The sequence below is a fragment of the Neophocaena asiaeorientalis genome, unplaced genomic scaffold (genome assembly GCF_003031525.2).
Source record: "Neophocaena asiaeorientalis asiaeorientalis breed wild unplaced genomic scaffold, Neophocaena_asiaeorientalis_V1.1 scaffold77, whole genome shotgun sequence".
NCBI classification, from domain to species: Eukaryota; Metazoa; Chordata; class Mammalia; order Artiodactyla; family Phocoenidae; genus Neophocaena; species Neophocaena asiaeorientalis.
Genome location: NW_020174645.1, coordinates 9,518,708 through 9,534,902, shown reverse-complemented (window position 1 = coordinate 9,534,902; position 16,195 = coordinate 9,518,708). Strand labels below are relative to the sequence as shown.

At 38.3% G+C, this 16,195-nt stretch overlaps 1 protein-coding gene across 4 annotated transcripts in view; it reads right to left on the bottom strand.

Annotated features, from left to right (window-relative positions):
* Positions 1-16,195, bottom strand: part of TAOK3 (TAO kinase 3) — a 184,351-nt gene that overhangs the window by 99,468 nt on the left and 68,688 nt on the right. For 2 of the 4 annotated variants that reach the window (XM_024758478.1, XM_024758479.1), the window contains exon 2: positions 15,783-15,875. The exons of the other annotated variants lie outside the window; for them this stretch is intronic. The gene's annotated coding sequence lies outside the window, so the exon portion shown is untranslated. The remainder of the gene's footprint in view (positions 1-15,782; positions 15,876-16,195) is intronic. 4 annotated transcript variants of the gene reach the window in all.

Here is a 16,195-nt window from a genome sequence, read left to right as displayed (position 1 = left end):
GAGGTAAGAAACCATTTTTATGGTACTTTCACTGTGAAAGTAAAACTAGATGACAGGTGTTTTTTATGCCAAATGATCACATAGCCCATCATGACAGAATCTGAGAACTGGAAAGGGACCTTTGTGATCATCTAATTTCTACTTAAGCAAATAATGCATAAGTATCTGGGGCATTGATTATCATAATAATGATAACTTGTAGACTACTTTGGGGTCACCATTTAAGACTATGTGTGCTTAAAAAGTAAAAATATCAATTCTTTTGGTTTCTTAAAGAGTATTAGTTTCTCCCTCCCTTAAAAAAAGATGTTTAGGTTAGAGAGACAAATGGGAAAGGAAGAGATCCTTTGGATTTCTTAAATTTAACACTGAAAGTTTTTGTTCTCTCTCATAGTTTTGTATGTGTGGTTAGCAACTTGAAATCAATTATGCATTCATTTTGGGGAAAACGGTACTTTATATGGGTCTTAAAATCAAGACCAGTACAAAAATGGTGTCTATGTCTACATAAATTCTGAACTACTCTAATAGATTTAACCGGTCTTTTGAAGTTTTCATTTTGTACAACTTAATCATATGTGTGGTATGAAAATTGTAATATTTGTAATATACAATAATAATTTACTCTTTAATACAGGGTTCCTCAAACTTGATTAATATTCAGATCCCTTAGAGAAAAATTCTCACAGATCCCTAACGTTTTCTGAAATTAGTTTTAGTCATTCATTTATTCATGTGTTCATTCATTCAGCAAATACTTATTAAGTGCTTAATGTGTCCAGTACTGAACAAGGCTTTTAGTTCTTTCCTACTCTCATAGAACTTACATTCTAGTGGAGAGAGACACATAAATATTGATATATCAGGTACTAATAAATATCATAAAGAAAAATAAGATAAAGTAGAGTCAGTGGTCGGGATAAGCCACAGAACTCTTTGGTCATAAGGCAGTCATCCAGATGATCCACTATAGCTTATTATTTAGGAGACAATCATCAAAATGAAAATATAACATTTAAAAATCTCATGGAGAATTTCTGACCTATTTTCATGTCTTCAAATTCCTAGGAGTCTGTGAATTTACTTGAAAACACTCTAGAATGGAATCATATCTTACCTAAGGTGGTTGGGTACAAAGGTGGACACTTAAGGCCAAAACTGCATACAGTTCAAATTATCCTTGAAAATCCCAGTATGCACGGTTTTGTTTATGTAAGCCTTTAAAGTAATTCTCACGCACCACTGCGTTAGTCTAAAGGAAGAAAGTCTACCTACAAAAGGAATTCTTAACCTTTTTTGTGACATTGATCACAGGCAGTCCACAGCCTATGACACCTTCTCAGAAAAATGTTTTATTTATTTGTTTATTTTTGGCTGCACCACGTGGCATGCGGGATCTTAGTTCCCTGACCACGGATCGAACCCCTGCTCTCTGCAGTGGAAGTGTGGAGTCTTAACTACTGGACCACCAGGGAAGTCCCTCAGAATGATTTAAATGAAAAATATAAACCACTTAGAATTACAAAGGAAAGGAAACCAATCATACTGAAATAGTTACCAAAATATTAAAAAACAGATTTGTGATATATATGTGCCTTTTTCTTTTTCTTTGCCGTGCTGCGTGTCTTGCAGGATCCTAGTTCCCTGACGAGGGATCCAACCCGGACACTGGGCAGTGAAAGCGCTAAGCCCTAACCACTGGGCAACCAGGGAATTCCCTATGGCTTCTTTATTAATTCATTTAGTAATGAGAGTTAGTAGGAAGTATAATAACCACAATAATTTCAAAGAATGGTGAACTTAATATTTTGAGATTTCTGTTAACTGTAATGTGTTATAAACTATCTGGGATTTCTTTTGGTGATTGGTGACAAAAAATCTCAGATATTGCTAATACTTGTGTGGTTTGTTGCCAACATTTGTAAATTACAAGAAATGCTAAATTTCAGTTAGAGGTTAGTAAAAACAAAAACTTCATGTTTTCTGATAGATTCCTTGATCTGCAGAAATCTGGATGTTCAAATCATTCTCTCTTCAAGATACCAATATAAATGAGGAATTCTGAAGAATTCTAAAGAAAGCCTTCTTATCTGCAGAGTTTACTCCATTCTGTTTTCTATCAAGTCTCTATAATTTCTCTTAATAGAAAGTAATAGAATGCTGTGAGCATTAAATGAGATAACATATACCAGGTATGTAGTAGGTACGGAAAAAAGGTTTGCTAGATATGGATGTAATTCTTACTTGAAAAAAAATCCATATAACATGCAGTTATTTGAAAAGTTGCAGAGATTAACTTGGCATTTCCCACAGTGATTCCACTGAACAGCTCTCACTTCTTTGCCTTTTGGCATTGGCAGCCCCATTACTATAGCATTGCATCTAGCCTTGTGGGAGTTAGTTGAAATGCATGTATGCTGCTGTTCTACTGTAAGTACTAAAGATAACAGCCTCTGTCAGGGTTTTTTTTGTTTTGTTTTTTGCTTTTTTTTTTGCGGTATGCGGGCCTCTCACTGTTGTGGCCTCTCCCGCCGCGGAGCACAGGCTCCGGACGCTCAGGCTCAGCAGCCATGGCCCACGGGCCCAGCTGCTCCGCGGCATATGGGATCCCCCTGGACCGGGGCACGAACCCACGTCCCCTGCATCGGCAGGCGGACTCTCAACCACTGCGCCACCAGGGAAGCCCTCTGTCAGGGTTTTTGGTTGCAAATAACAGAAACCAACTCTGGCTAACTTAGAAAAGAAATTTAATTATAGGTGTGATACTGTGACTTATATATTATATATTTGGTCTTCATCTGGTACAGACTCCTAAACCCCTTAGAATTTTCTAAGAGCAATAAAGGTGAAAGGAGTGTCTTTTGTTATTCATGACAACTCCCTACCAACCACACCTGAGTTTATGCTAATATGGTGACTTTTAGAAAGCCCCTGAGGATAGATAGGTGTTGGTAACCAGAGGAACCAAACCTGATTAAAGAGTTGGAATTTTCAGCCCCAACCCCTGACCTCAGGATGTAGAGTTCAATCACCAGGGACCAAAGATTTAATCAGTCATGCCTACATAATGAAGCTTCCATAAAACCCTAAAAGGATGGTGTCTGGAGAGCTTGTGGGTTGGTGAGCCATCCACATGCCCTGAGGGTGGCACACCCTAGTTCTGTCTTCATGGGGACAGAAGCTCCTGTGCTTGGGACCCTTCCAGACCTCACCCTATGTACCTCTTCATCTGGTTGTTTATCTGTATCCTTTATAATATCCTTTATAATAAACAGGTAAATGTAAGTAAATGTGTCTCTGAGCTCTGTGAGCCACTCTAGCAAAACCCCCTCCACAAATTCGAGGAAGGCTTGTAGGAACCTCTGATCTACAGCTGGTTGGTCAGAAGCACAGGTAACAACTCGGACTTGCAACAAGCATCTGAAGTTTGGGGTGGGGGAGTGGCTGCGGGCAGCCTTGTGAGACTGTGCCCTTGCCCTGTGGGATCTGATGCTATCTCCAGGCAGACAGGGTCAGAATTGAGTTAAAACCTTGATGCTGTTAGAAAACACCAATCAGAATAGGCTGTCTCACAGAACAAACCAGAAAGCTCAGAAAATAGACAGGATCCTAGAAGGGCAAAGCCATAATCAAAATCATGCCACAGTAATTGTCTGCTGATGCCACTGCCACTTGTTTCTGTTCTCCTAGACTGCCACAAATTGCCTCTGTTGTGCCCTAAGCTCTCAAGATTCAAAGTCCTGGGTGGGAGCAACTGATTGACCAAAATCACATGTCCATAGACCAGCTGCCAGGCAACCAAGAAATGAATATCTACTTGTGCTTCTTCCATATCCATAGAAGGAGGACCATTGCCTCCCTCCTGTATCCAAAACAGGATAATGTTCAAGTGATGGGCAACCCATACTATATAGTATATATATTTACTCATTAATGATTAAGAGCCATATCATAGCTCAGAGGATAAGAGACAAACTGCAGCATTCCAGTTTCTAATTCTGTCTCCTTACTCAATTCCCTCTAACCTGAGTAAGTTCTATTTGTTTAAGCTTTTTCTACATCTACAAAATCTTACTCTTCTCATGTGTTTAATAAAAGGTATAATGACCCTGAAGCAGTGTTCAACTATTCATTCACTCATTTATTCATTCAACACTTACTGGATACCCGCTGTGCTTAAGACATCATGCTAGGTGTTGAAAAATATATAATACTGATATGTGTTCACCAGAAACTAATTATCTAGAACCGGTGCATGTTGCAAGTACTACAGAAGTTCAAAAGAGGGAGAGAGAACTTCTAACTCTCTAAGGAGCTGGGGGGTGGGAATGGGCAGGTGACTGATGACTTCATGGTAGAAACAGCATTTGAATTGCTCTGTAAAGAACAGGGAGAGATTTTATAGGAAACAGTGTGAGCAAATGATTGGAGTTTGCAGCATGTAATGGCAAGTAACTTAAGTGGTTGTTCTGCAGATCTGGGATGGGATCCTTTGGAAACAAAGCTGGAAGAGTCTAATGGGTCTAGATTATCCAGGAGTTTGAATACCATGCAAAGGATTTTAAGCTTTTAAACTGTAAATGATGAAATCATTTAATATTAGAATCAGGCTTCAAATAATACTCTAGTTGTTTGGCAGTAATATACAGGTTAGAATGGAAACATTTTATTTAAAAACATTATACACACATCATAGAAAAAAAGAATTGGAAGAATATAGACCAAAATGTTAATAGTGATTATCTTTGGGTATTGGGAATATAGGCATTTTGTTCTCTTTTTACCTTTCTGTATTTTATATATTTTCTCCATTGAATACATATTACTTTGTAACAGAAAAAGAAAGCTAAAAACATTTTTAAAAGAATGAATTGGAATGGGAGACTAGAGCAGGAAGGTCAAGTTAGGGCCACCAAACAAGAAAGCATGATAATCTTATTCTAGAATGTTGGCAATAAAATTGAAAGCAGAAGGCAGGTACCATGCCTCTGGATGCAAGAATAACACAGTAATAACATGGCGCAGAACCAGCAATTGATGGGCTATATAGCCTGAAAAAGACATGGGAGTCAAAGTTAGCTCTGAGGCTCTAAGATCAAGTGACAGAGACGATAACTGTTCTATAAACAAAAATAGGGAATTCAGCAGAAGGAACAAGTTTAATAGTAAAAAGATGGTGACTGTATTCCAGCCAAAACGACTTTTAAGTGCTAGATGGGCATCTAGGTACGAATACACGGCATGTAGAAAGAAATAGAGGTTGAAGCTCAGGGGCAACAACGGAGCCAAAGATTCAGATCTGGAATTATTTGTATAAGCTAGATAAGAACTCAAGAAGGAATTATGGTAACTTAGGCAAAATATGCACAGGGAAAAGGCTGAGAATAAAATTTTGGGGAAATATTTTAAAGTTGAATTCTTAGTAAATGCTAGATAAGTACTAAGTACAGTATTATATTTCTATAATTAGGATGTTCACTCCATTTTATATATAATCAAAAGGTTAAAATGACTTCCCAGAGTCTAACAAATTGAGATGAATAGTGAAAAGAATACTATCAGAGATAAAATTCAGGGAATTCCCTGGCGGTCCAGTGGGCAGGACTCTGTGCTTTCACTGCTGAGGGCCTGGGTTCAATCCTTGGTCAGGGAACTAAGATACCACAAGACGTGCAGTGTAGTAAAAACAAAAAGAAAAACCAAATTTTTATATAAACTGGCTTTTACTTCATGTCAATTATATATATATATATATATTCCCTTGTCTTTCTGTCCTTGGAAATGTATTTTGAGAAAAGAAAATATGTGTACTACAACAATAAAATGAACCAACTGACTTTTAATTGCTAAGTTAATCTATATATTTTATATATTTTTTACGTTCTCTTTATAATCAGAATTTTAGATTTGGAATGGATCTAAGATGGGCTCAAATAGTTTCTAAGTAGTTTAGTAGTAATGACTTGGTATCATTACAGTCTAGATTGAATTCCTGATCAAAGAAACTTGCCAGTTGGGTAGCAAGCATCATGATACATATAGTGGAAAGAACTCTAAATGGAACACAGAAGTCTTAGGTCCTAATTCCATACTGGTCCCTAAATAGCTTTTCAGCTTTAATCAAGATATATATATATATATATACATACACACACACACATATGTATATTTCGGCTGTGCCACAGGGCACGGGTTCGATCCTGACCAGGGAAGGAACTCGTGCCCCCTGCAGTGGAAGCACAGAATCTTAACCACTGGACTGCCAGGGAAGTCCCTAATCAAGTTATTTACTTTCCCAAAGCCTCAGTTTCCTGGTCTTTGGGCTAGTTGAGACAATCTCTAAGTTCCATTCAACTCTGAAAGTCTATGATTATGTATGATATCACTTATATGTGGAATCTAAAATATGACACAAATGAACTCATCTACGAAACAGAAACAGAACACACACACACACACACACACGCACACACACACACACACACACACACACACACACACTGCTCTGAGTTCAATATAACCGAAATTCCCAGTAATCTTCACTTTAATTGTTCCAAATTCAAATAAAATAAAAACCCAAGATATAAACACCTTTAGTCTCTGCAAATTTTACCTGCCACTTATGAAGGCATTGTGAGAGCCCTGTATTTATAACTTTTGACTCCCTACTACAGGATTACAATGCCAGGCACTGGAGATAAAAGAACATGCAGAAACAAGAGCTTTGAAAATAAACCTTCTTACAGCTAATGAAGGATTATCTGGCATGCAATTTTTCTAAAATGCCAGAGCTATAAGCAAGTTCTTTGTTTGGGACTATTTCTCTCCTGTCTCCACTTTGTTGCCCTGAAAATAAAAGTTTTCCTTAAGCTTTAGGGACCCTAAAACCCCAGATTTAGGGACCCTAAAACGTCAAAATTAAATTGTGTATTCTTTTTTTTTTTTTTGCGGTACGCGGGCCTCTCACTATTGTGGCCTCTCCCATTGCGGAGCACAGGCTCCGGAGGCGCAAGCGGCCATGGCTCACGGGCCCAGCCACTCCACGGCATGTGGGGTCTTCCCAGACCGGGGCACGAACCCGTGTCTCCTGCATGGGCAGGTGGGCTCTCAACCACTGTGCCACCAGGGGAGCCCTTAAATTGTGTATTCATAAATTTATATTTACTTCTTCGGAAAAAGGCCTACTTGGCCTCTTCTATAAACTGAATTGTGTCCCCCCCAAAATTCATATTTTGAAACTCTAATGTCTCCTGTGACTATATTTGAAGATAGGGCCTTTGGGAGGTAATTAAGGCTAAATGAAGTCATAAGGATGGGGAACATTGTCTAGGACTGATGGTCTTATAAGAAGAGGAGGAGAAAAAGATCTCTCTCCCCAACATACACCTCACACCACGTAAGGAGGAAAGGCCATGTGAGCACAACTCCAGAAGGTGAACAGGAAGAGAGACCTCACCAGAAAACTTAAGTGGTTGGCACCTTGATCTTGGACTTCTCAGACTCTAGAACTGTGAGAAAATAAATTTCTATTGTTTAGGCACCCAGTCTGCAGTACTTTGTTATAGCAGCCTGAGCAGACTAAGATAACCTCCTTACTTAATTTTTGGACTAAGATTTGGACAATTTTCAAATGGTTTTCAGGTAGCTAGAGAAACTAATCCTTTGATAATCCTTTTCCTTTCAAAAATATATCTTGATAAGTCAAAGAATTGGGTAGAAATATTATTTTCTGAACTACAAGAAAAAGTTTACAATTACTTCATTAGTTTCTACCCAATAACTTAAAAAACATAAATAAATATGGTAGAGTACATATACTCAAGTGTAAAATCTTGACTTAAAATCTGTTTCCAAAAGCTCTCTGCATTTATTTGATCTTTCAACAATACTGCTCTGAATATGAACCTCAAATGTATAAATTCCACAAGATATAAGTGATTACAAGTACTTTCTTGTTCAGGTATTTAAAGCAATTTCTTCATACTTGAGTGATGTACTTGAAATTTAGAAACTGAATGAACCCTATCAGTTCTCTATATACCACCAGATTTAAAAAATTCTTTAAAGCTGTTTATGAATGGAATCCATTCCCGACCCTACTGCCTGCATCATCAACCTGAAAGTAAAATCTGACCATGCCACTCTCCAGCTTAAAACCCTTTAATCCCATCACGTATAGGATATAAAATCCAAGCTCCTTGTAGATAAAGGGCAAATAAAATCCTCTGTGATCTGTTCCCTGTCTGCTCTTTTTTTTTTTTTTTAAATTAATTAATTAATTTTTGGCTGCGTTGGGTCTTCACTGCTGTGCACGGGCTTTCTCTAGTTATGGCGAGCAGGGGCTACTCTTCTGTGCAGTGCATGGGCTTCTCATTGTGGTGGCTTCTCTTGTTGCGGATCACGGGCTCTAGGCGCGTGGGCTTCAGTAGTTGTGGCACACAGGTTCAGTAGTTGTGGTGCACGGGCTTAGTTGCTCTGCAGCATGTAGGATCTTCCTGGACCAGGGCTTGAGCCCGTGTCCCCTGAGTTCGCAGGCGGATTCTTAACCACTGTGCCACCAGGAAGTCCTCCTTGTCTGCTCTTGAACCCTGTCCTTAGTAAATCCAGGACCTCACAGCATCTGTTGGCAACCTCTTTCTTCTCCTTCTTCCTAGATAACTAAAATTTGTTCAAGAATCTGCTTAGACAGTACCTCTTCAGGGAAACTTTCCTGACTCTCCCCCAAGCTGGGGTGGGTTTTTTCCTTTATGTTCCCACAGAAGGGCGCTGTAAACATTTTTCATATACTGGGTATAAACACGGATTTAGGTTGTCTTAGGTAAATGTTTCTCCATTAGGACCATACAATGCTAGGGGAACAGGATCATATTTCTACCACCAGGGCCTAACAGACTGGTTGGCACACTGCATATGGCTGGTATATGCTGCTGAATTATACTAATCCACATACCAAATACACTAAGGCATTTATGATTTTAAGGAATATTATGGCAAATATTTTTGTTAAACAAATGGTAACCATCACTCCTTCATGTTTTTTGAATTACTATTTCTACAGGTTGCTTTACTTAAAAATGAACTTGACCTTTATTTTGAAACTTTACTATGTATTTTTAAAAAGTGATATCATTTTTTTTAAAGTCTTTACTGAATTTGTTACAATATTGCTTCTGTTTTATGTCTTGGTTTTTTGGCTGCAAGGCATGTGGGATCTTAGCTCCCTGACCAGGGATCAAACTGGTACCCTGGCATTGGAAGGTGAAGTCTTAAACCCTCGACAGCCAGGGAAGTCCCTGAAAATTAGTATGTATTTTATTGAACTACCTGGTACCCAAATGTCAATAATTTCAGAATTATCAGCACACTCAACTTATTTGTCCAAGAACCTATTTTTAATGGGTGTCTTAAAGAACTGGCATTTGATATCACACTATTTAAACATCAAGAAACCCCCTGGGAGCTGGTCTACATGTATTATTTTTTTTTAAGTGAAATAAAATCTGTATTACATATCACACAACAATTTAATCCTGTTATACAATATTTCTTCCACATGGACAATCATAATACATGGCATCTTTGCATTAAGTTTAGAACCAGTTACTTAGGCCTGCCTTCAGTCAACAGACTAAAATTTCACTTATATTGGTTTATAGGACTTCATTCAGTCTTTGAGTTTTTTTAGAATATTCATTCATTATTGCTTTTCATAAATGAACTAATCTTAGCACAAATATAATAGAAAAGAGAAAATCAACAAGAATTTATTTTATATTATTATAAGACAGAAAGAAGTAAGAGTTACTTTCATTAGCAGGGCCTAGTTTAATGTAATCAACATTGTCCTGACCATACAACATGTATTCAATGCTCACTATGTGCCGGGCACTGTACATCACCTCATTTAAACCTTAACACACTACTATGACAGACTTACTACAATAAATCTCATTTTACAGATTAAAAATCTGAGACCCAACTTCACAGAGCTAGTGCATGGTAGAGCTGGGATTCAAATCTAGACTGTCCAACCTCAAGCCCATTCTCTTAACCACTATGGTACACTTTTCAGTTAAATCACTGTATGAAAAGATTTCAGAAATTAATGACCTGATAAATTATAAAGGATTCCATCTAGCCTACAATATTCCTGAATACTAACTGCTTAATCATTTTGATTTGCTCCACCCAAGGCCAAACCAGAAGATTAAGTCCTTCTGTCTAAAACTCTTTTTACTTTGTGCCTTAAAAAAAAAAAAAGGCGGGTTTCCTTGGTGGCGCAGTGGTCGAGAGTCCGCCTGCCGATGCAGGGGACACGGGTTTGTGCCCCGGTCCGGGAAGATCCCATATGCCGCGGAGCGGCTGGGCCCGCGAGCCATGGCCGCTGAGCCTGCGCGTCCGGAGCCTATGCTCCGCAATGCGAGAGACCACAGCAGTGACAGGCCCGCGTACCGCAAAAAAACAAAAACAAACAAACAAAAATGTCATTATTGAAAGTTTCTGTTCACTGAAAAGGAGCGTGCCAATTCCACACAAGGGAAGCCTAAGTATTCCAAAATCTTCTGTGCAGGAGGTAATCCTGTCCTGGGACTTTCAGAGATGCCTTAATAACCTAGAAAATTAGTATTTAAACCTGGAAACTTTTGCCTAATTTCTAATGTTGAAAGAATAACTCAGCATTCTTAGTCACTTTTAATTTTGCTTTGCCACTGGCAGAAGGGCAAGCATGCATAAATGCTGACAGAATACATGTTAGAGCAGTTTACTCCTGCGGAAAGTTGCCTTACACTGTTTCAGGAATTCTCTCTCACAGGAACTGCTGTTTTCAAAAGTATATGAATCTACATCTATTCTAGATAATATGTAAGTAAACACAGAATATCAATATTAAAATGCTTTTAAAAAGTAAACAGTCTTAATAACAACTGACCTGGGATATCTCCAAGTTCTTAAATTAACTTTGAGGGGTAGAAAAAGAATAAAAGGAACTGAACTTAATATCCATAAGAAAGTCAGCAATACATAGCAAAGTTTTATCCTTTAGGTGTTCAAAATGTAGAGGGAGAGAAGAGCCACGTAGGCAAATAATTATACCTATAGTAAATTCAATCACCTCCTAAATAAATCTTCTTGCTTCTAACCTCTCCCATACATGGCCCGAAATGTCATTTTCCTAACATAGAGAGCTATAATAGAATCACTTTACTATTCAAATATCTTTGATAGAGTCATCCAAACTCCACAGAAAGGTACTCAAGGCTGCTAAGATATGGGCCCAATCCAGGTTTACTAGATTCCTAGTTATTCTTTAAATGTTCAGGATACTTTCACAGTCTCAACACTGCTTGAGTCTTTCACTTAGCTGGGAAAATCTTTTCACTTCTTTAGAAGTCAAAATCCTACTGCTCCTTTAAGACCCAGTTGAATTTCACCTCTTTTCTTTACTCTGACAATTAAAGTTCAAAGTACTATGGCACTTTACTTGTAGTCTTAGTATAACATATATCATCTATATCTGATATTATATTAACAGTTTATTGTGAGCATATTTGTTTCTTTGAGTGGAGAGTAAGTTGTTTCTTGATCTTTTCATCCACACAGAAGTGATCTTTCTCTTCTTCTGCTCTTTAGCAGCATGGTGTGATTTTTAAATATGTGAATTTAGACAGGGTGACTTGAGTTGCAGTTTCAACTTAATTCCTAATTCATTTAACAAATATTCATTTAGTGCCTACTATGTGTCGGTCTAAGCACCTGGGGAAATACAACAAAGCTTCCTATTCCATGGAGCTTAAATTTTAGTGGCGAGAAACAGACATTTAACAATAAACATGATTAAGTAAATTAGTAAATTAAAAGAATGATGAGAACTTTGGAACAAGAAAATAGAGCAGGATGGGCATCAAGAATGCCAGGGGTATGGGGTCAAAGCCACAGTTTTAAACAGGGTGATGAGGATATACCTCATTGAGAAGGTGAAGATAGCTGACCCTTCTCAAATTTGGAAGGAGGTAAGGGAGGTGCCAATACCTGGGGAAAGAGTTTTCTAGTCAGAGGGAACAGCTAGTGCAAAGGCCCTAAGGGAGAAGTGTGAGGGAGGACTATGTGGCTGGAACAGAGTGAGCAAAGGGTGAGTTATAATCCAGGTAAGATATGTTGGTGGCTTGAACCAGAGAGACAACAATGGAGGTGGCGAGAATTGATTTTATGTGTGTGTGTGCGCCTGCACGTTTCGTTGAGGTATAATTTACATAATAAACTGCAGCCACAGAAAATGTACAATCTGATAAGTTTTGTCAGATGTATATGCTTGTGAAACTATCACCACAATCAAGGAAACATTTCCAATCTTCAAGAATTTCCTTTTGCTCCTCTGCAGTAAGGTCTCTCCCTCCAACTCTAGCCACCCAAGCAAACAATGGATCTGCTCTCCGGCACTATAGATTAGTTTACATTTTCTAGAATTTCATATAAATTTAATTATACAGTGTATACTGTATATATTCTCTTGTATCTGGCTTTTTGTCACTCAGTCGTATTATGACTTGGAGATCCATGTTGTTGTATGACAGATAAAGGATTTGCTGATGGATTGGATTGAGAGTGTAAGAAAAAAAGAGTAATTTAGGATAAATCCAAGGTTTTTGGTCAGAGCAAACTGGAAAAATGGAGCTGCTATCAACTGAGATGGTCAGGAGAAAAAGGCTAGGGGAAGATGATCAGGAATTAGACTTTTGATATCTTGATCATGCAAATGGAGATACTGAGTCATATGCTTAGGCTGGATATAAATCTGGAGCTCAGAAGTGAGGTATGGACTAGAGATTTAAATTTGGGAATTGTCAGCATATTGTAAGTGGTATTAAACCCATGGTACTAGATGAGATCCCCAAAGACATAAGATGGATACAGAAAAGAAACTGACCAAGGTCCAAGTTCTGGGACACTCCAACTTTAGGAGACTGGGGAGAAGAGGACACCAACAAAGGAGACTGAGAAGGAACATCCAGTGAGATAAAAGGAAGAGTGTGGTATCCTGAAAGTCAAGTGTAAAGTTTCAAAAAGGCAGGAGTCAAAACTGTGTCAAGGGACTTCCTGGTGGCGCAGTGGTTAAGAATTTGCCTGCCAATGCAGGAGACACAGGTTCGAGCACTGGTCCAGGAAGATCCTACATGCCACGGAGGAACTAAGCCCGTGCACCACAACTACTGAGCCTGCATTCTAGAGCCTGTGAGTCACAACTACTGAGCCCTCGTGCCACAACCAATGAAGCCCATGTGCCTAGAGCCCGTGCTCCGCAACGAGAAGCCACCGCAATGAGAAGTCCGCGCACCACAACAAAGAGTAGCCCCTGCTCGCTGCAACTAGAGAAAGCCCACGTGCAGCAATGAAGACCCAATGCAGCGAAAAATAAATACAATGGACCTTTACCTATAGCAAAATGGAGCTCACTGGTGACCCTGACAAGAGCAAATGTGGTGGACTGGTAGGGACACAAGATTTACCGGATAGGTTTAGGAGCAACTGGGAGGAAAGGAATTGTATGCAGGAAGTACAGACAACTCTTGACAAATGTACACAAGAAGGAGAGTAAAGAAATGAAGAGGTAGCTGGGAAGGAGAGTGGGGTTAAAAGAAGTTTTTTTTGTTTTGTTTTTTTTTAAAGATGGAAGAGATAAGAATAGATACACAGGCTCATGGGAATGATCCAGGAGGAGGAATAATTGGTGTTGTAGGAGAGAAGGGAGAGTTGCTGAAGTGATGTCCCTGGGTAGACCAGAGAAGAAGGGATCTAGTGAACCAGTAAAGAAAGTAGCTTTAGATTAGGAGCAAGGAGAGTAATCTATTGTAATATGCTTGCTTTGTAACTTTCAACAAGTCGCTTAATCCTTTTAAACCTGTTTCCTTATCTGACAATAAAGATTAAAAAATCTGCTTTAGAGAGCTGTCCTGAAGATTAAACCAGAAAACCCATGTGTCTGACCATTGGTAGATATACTCATTATATGTTAGTCTTCTTTTTTCCTCTCATTTACAACTTTAAAAATAAAACTAACCACATTTTCTCTGTGTAAGTTTTAAAAATACGTGTTTTCTTCCTTTCTCAATTATAAACTTCTTGAAGGCAGGAATGGTCTTTTGGCTTTCTTCCCCCTAGCACAAGGGTCTTGACTGAAATAGGTTCTCAATAAATATTCTTTGAATTTATTTCAACAATGTAGGAAGAAAACTCTTTCTAGGATATAAACGAATTGCCGACAATGTGGATAAATCTGTCCAGTCTTCTAGTTTTTAGTCCGGTTTGTCAATTGTTGAGAAAATCTTTGCCAACTTTTGACAAACATAAAATTTTTTTTTTTGCGGTACGTGGCCTCTCACTGTTGTGGCCGCTCCCGTTGTGGAGCACAGACTCAGCGGCCATGGCTCACGGGCCCAGCCGCTCCGCGGTATGTGGGATCTTCCCGGACCAGGGCACGAACCCATGTCCCCTGCATCGGCAGGTGGACTCTCAACAACTGCGCCATCAGGGAAGCCCACCTGCACCCATTCTGAGTAACACATTGCACCTCCAGCATTAGGAATCACTGTTCTAGTATTAAAAAATGGGAGGAATGGACATTATATGCTTAAAGTAGGCAGCAGCTAATACATAATCTTCATGTCCCAATTGATTCACATCTCCTAGAATGTCCTGGTATGACATACTGGCAAATAACCAGATCATATACGTGTGCTTGAGAGAATATGTGTGTGTTAGATGCTGCAGGGGAACAGGGAAGAGAAAACAATAAAAAGAAAACATGGCAAAAGCTTAAAATCTGGTGAATCTAGGTGAAAGGTATATGGGCCTTTTCTGAATTATAACTTCTGTGCATTTGAAAAAGAAAAAAAGGAATGGGATTGGGAGACTGGCAATCACCTCTCTTTAATTAAATAGCATTTTAATTTTGACTTTGACAATATAACATCTTAGGCCAGCCATGTAACCTCTGTACCTCAGTTTATTTTTCCATAGAATGGGTGACATTTTTACTGCCTTCATGTTTAAGGTATGTGACATTTAATTATTATATATACATTCTAAAACTTTAAAAAATGCCCAAGTATTTACACCTAAAATTTTTAAAAATAATGAATATTTCAAACCACATTTAGTTTACTACATCTAGCTATTGAGCACCTATAATGAATTTAATATAGATAGGCAAAATTGTGTCATTATATATGAATATGGATTTTTAAACAACTGTGATATCGGAAGCAAAACTGAGTAATGAATAAAGCCATTGATCTGTTTAGCTAGTACTACACTGTTTTAGAAAACAGACAACTACCTATTTAATAGACTGCCTTTGGGTAGGATAGGCACTGTTTCCTATGCCACAGTTTCTATTACTTCTATGGTCTTACACTCCAAAGATTTACACATTTCCTTATCTCTCCAGTCCTGAGTTTGCTACCCCTGAAAAGATTTCTTCTTTCCCATGATTAATAAGAATTATTTAAATGATCGATATTGGCCTCAGTCACAGCAGAACTGAACTGGGTAAAAAGTTGCCCTAAGAACTAGAATGGAAGGTGAAGGGCTTAAAGCATAAGTTTTAAAAACCTCAGATACCAGTCACTGGTTAAATAAAGAGATGTCACACTACGACAACTATTAGTCAAATGTCATAATGTTAAACTTTATGTGATCTGCCCTTCCTTAATTTCCCTACTGCATTCCACATCATTCTCTGCTCCTTTTTGCCACATTTCAGCCCCATTGGCTTTTTTTCATACCTCACAGCTTGACCGAGCTGGTTCCTTCTTGACTTGAAGATCTCTGCTCAAATGTTACCACTTCAGAGAGGCCCTGAAGTACGTTGAATATACCTGAAATTATTTTATATATATGTTTATATTTTTATTGTTACTCTCCCGTCTGTCCTATTCACTGCTGTTATTCTCTTATGTGACAGGCATTTGACAAGTATTTGTTAAAAGAATAAAGGAGGTACCCAAATTATATTCTTATACTGGGATCAATTACATGGTAAAAAGTTATCTGCAAAATCCTACTAAGAACCCAAAAGAACTACTGTCTATTCAAATAAAGCATACTGTTTAAAGTATAATAAAAAATGTAATAATATTCAGGAACATGGATAACACAGTTGGTAATGCCAGGTTATATGCCCCAATATAAAGTGCTT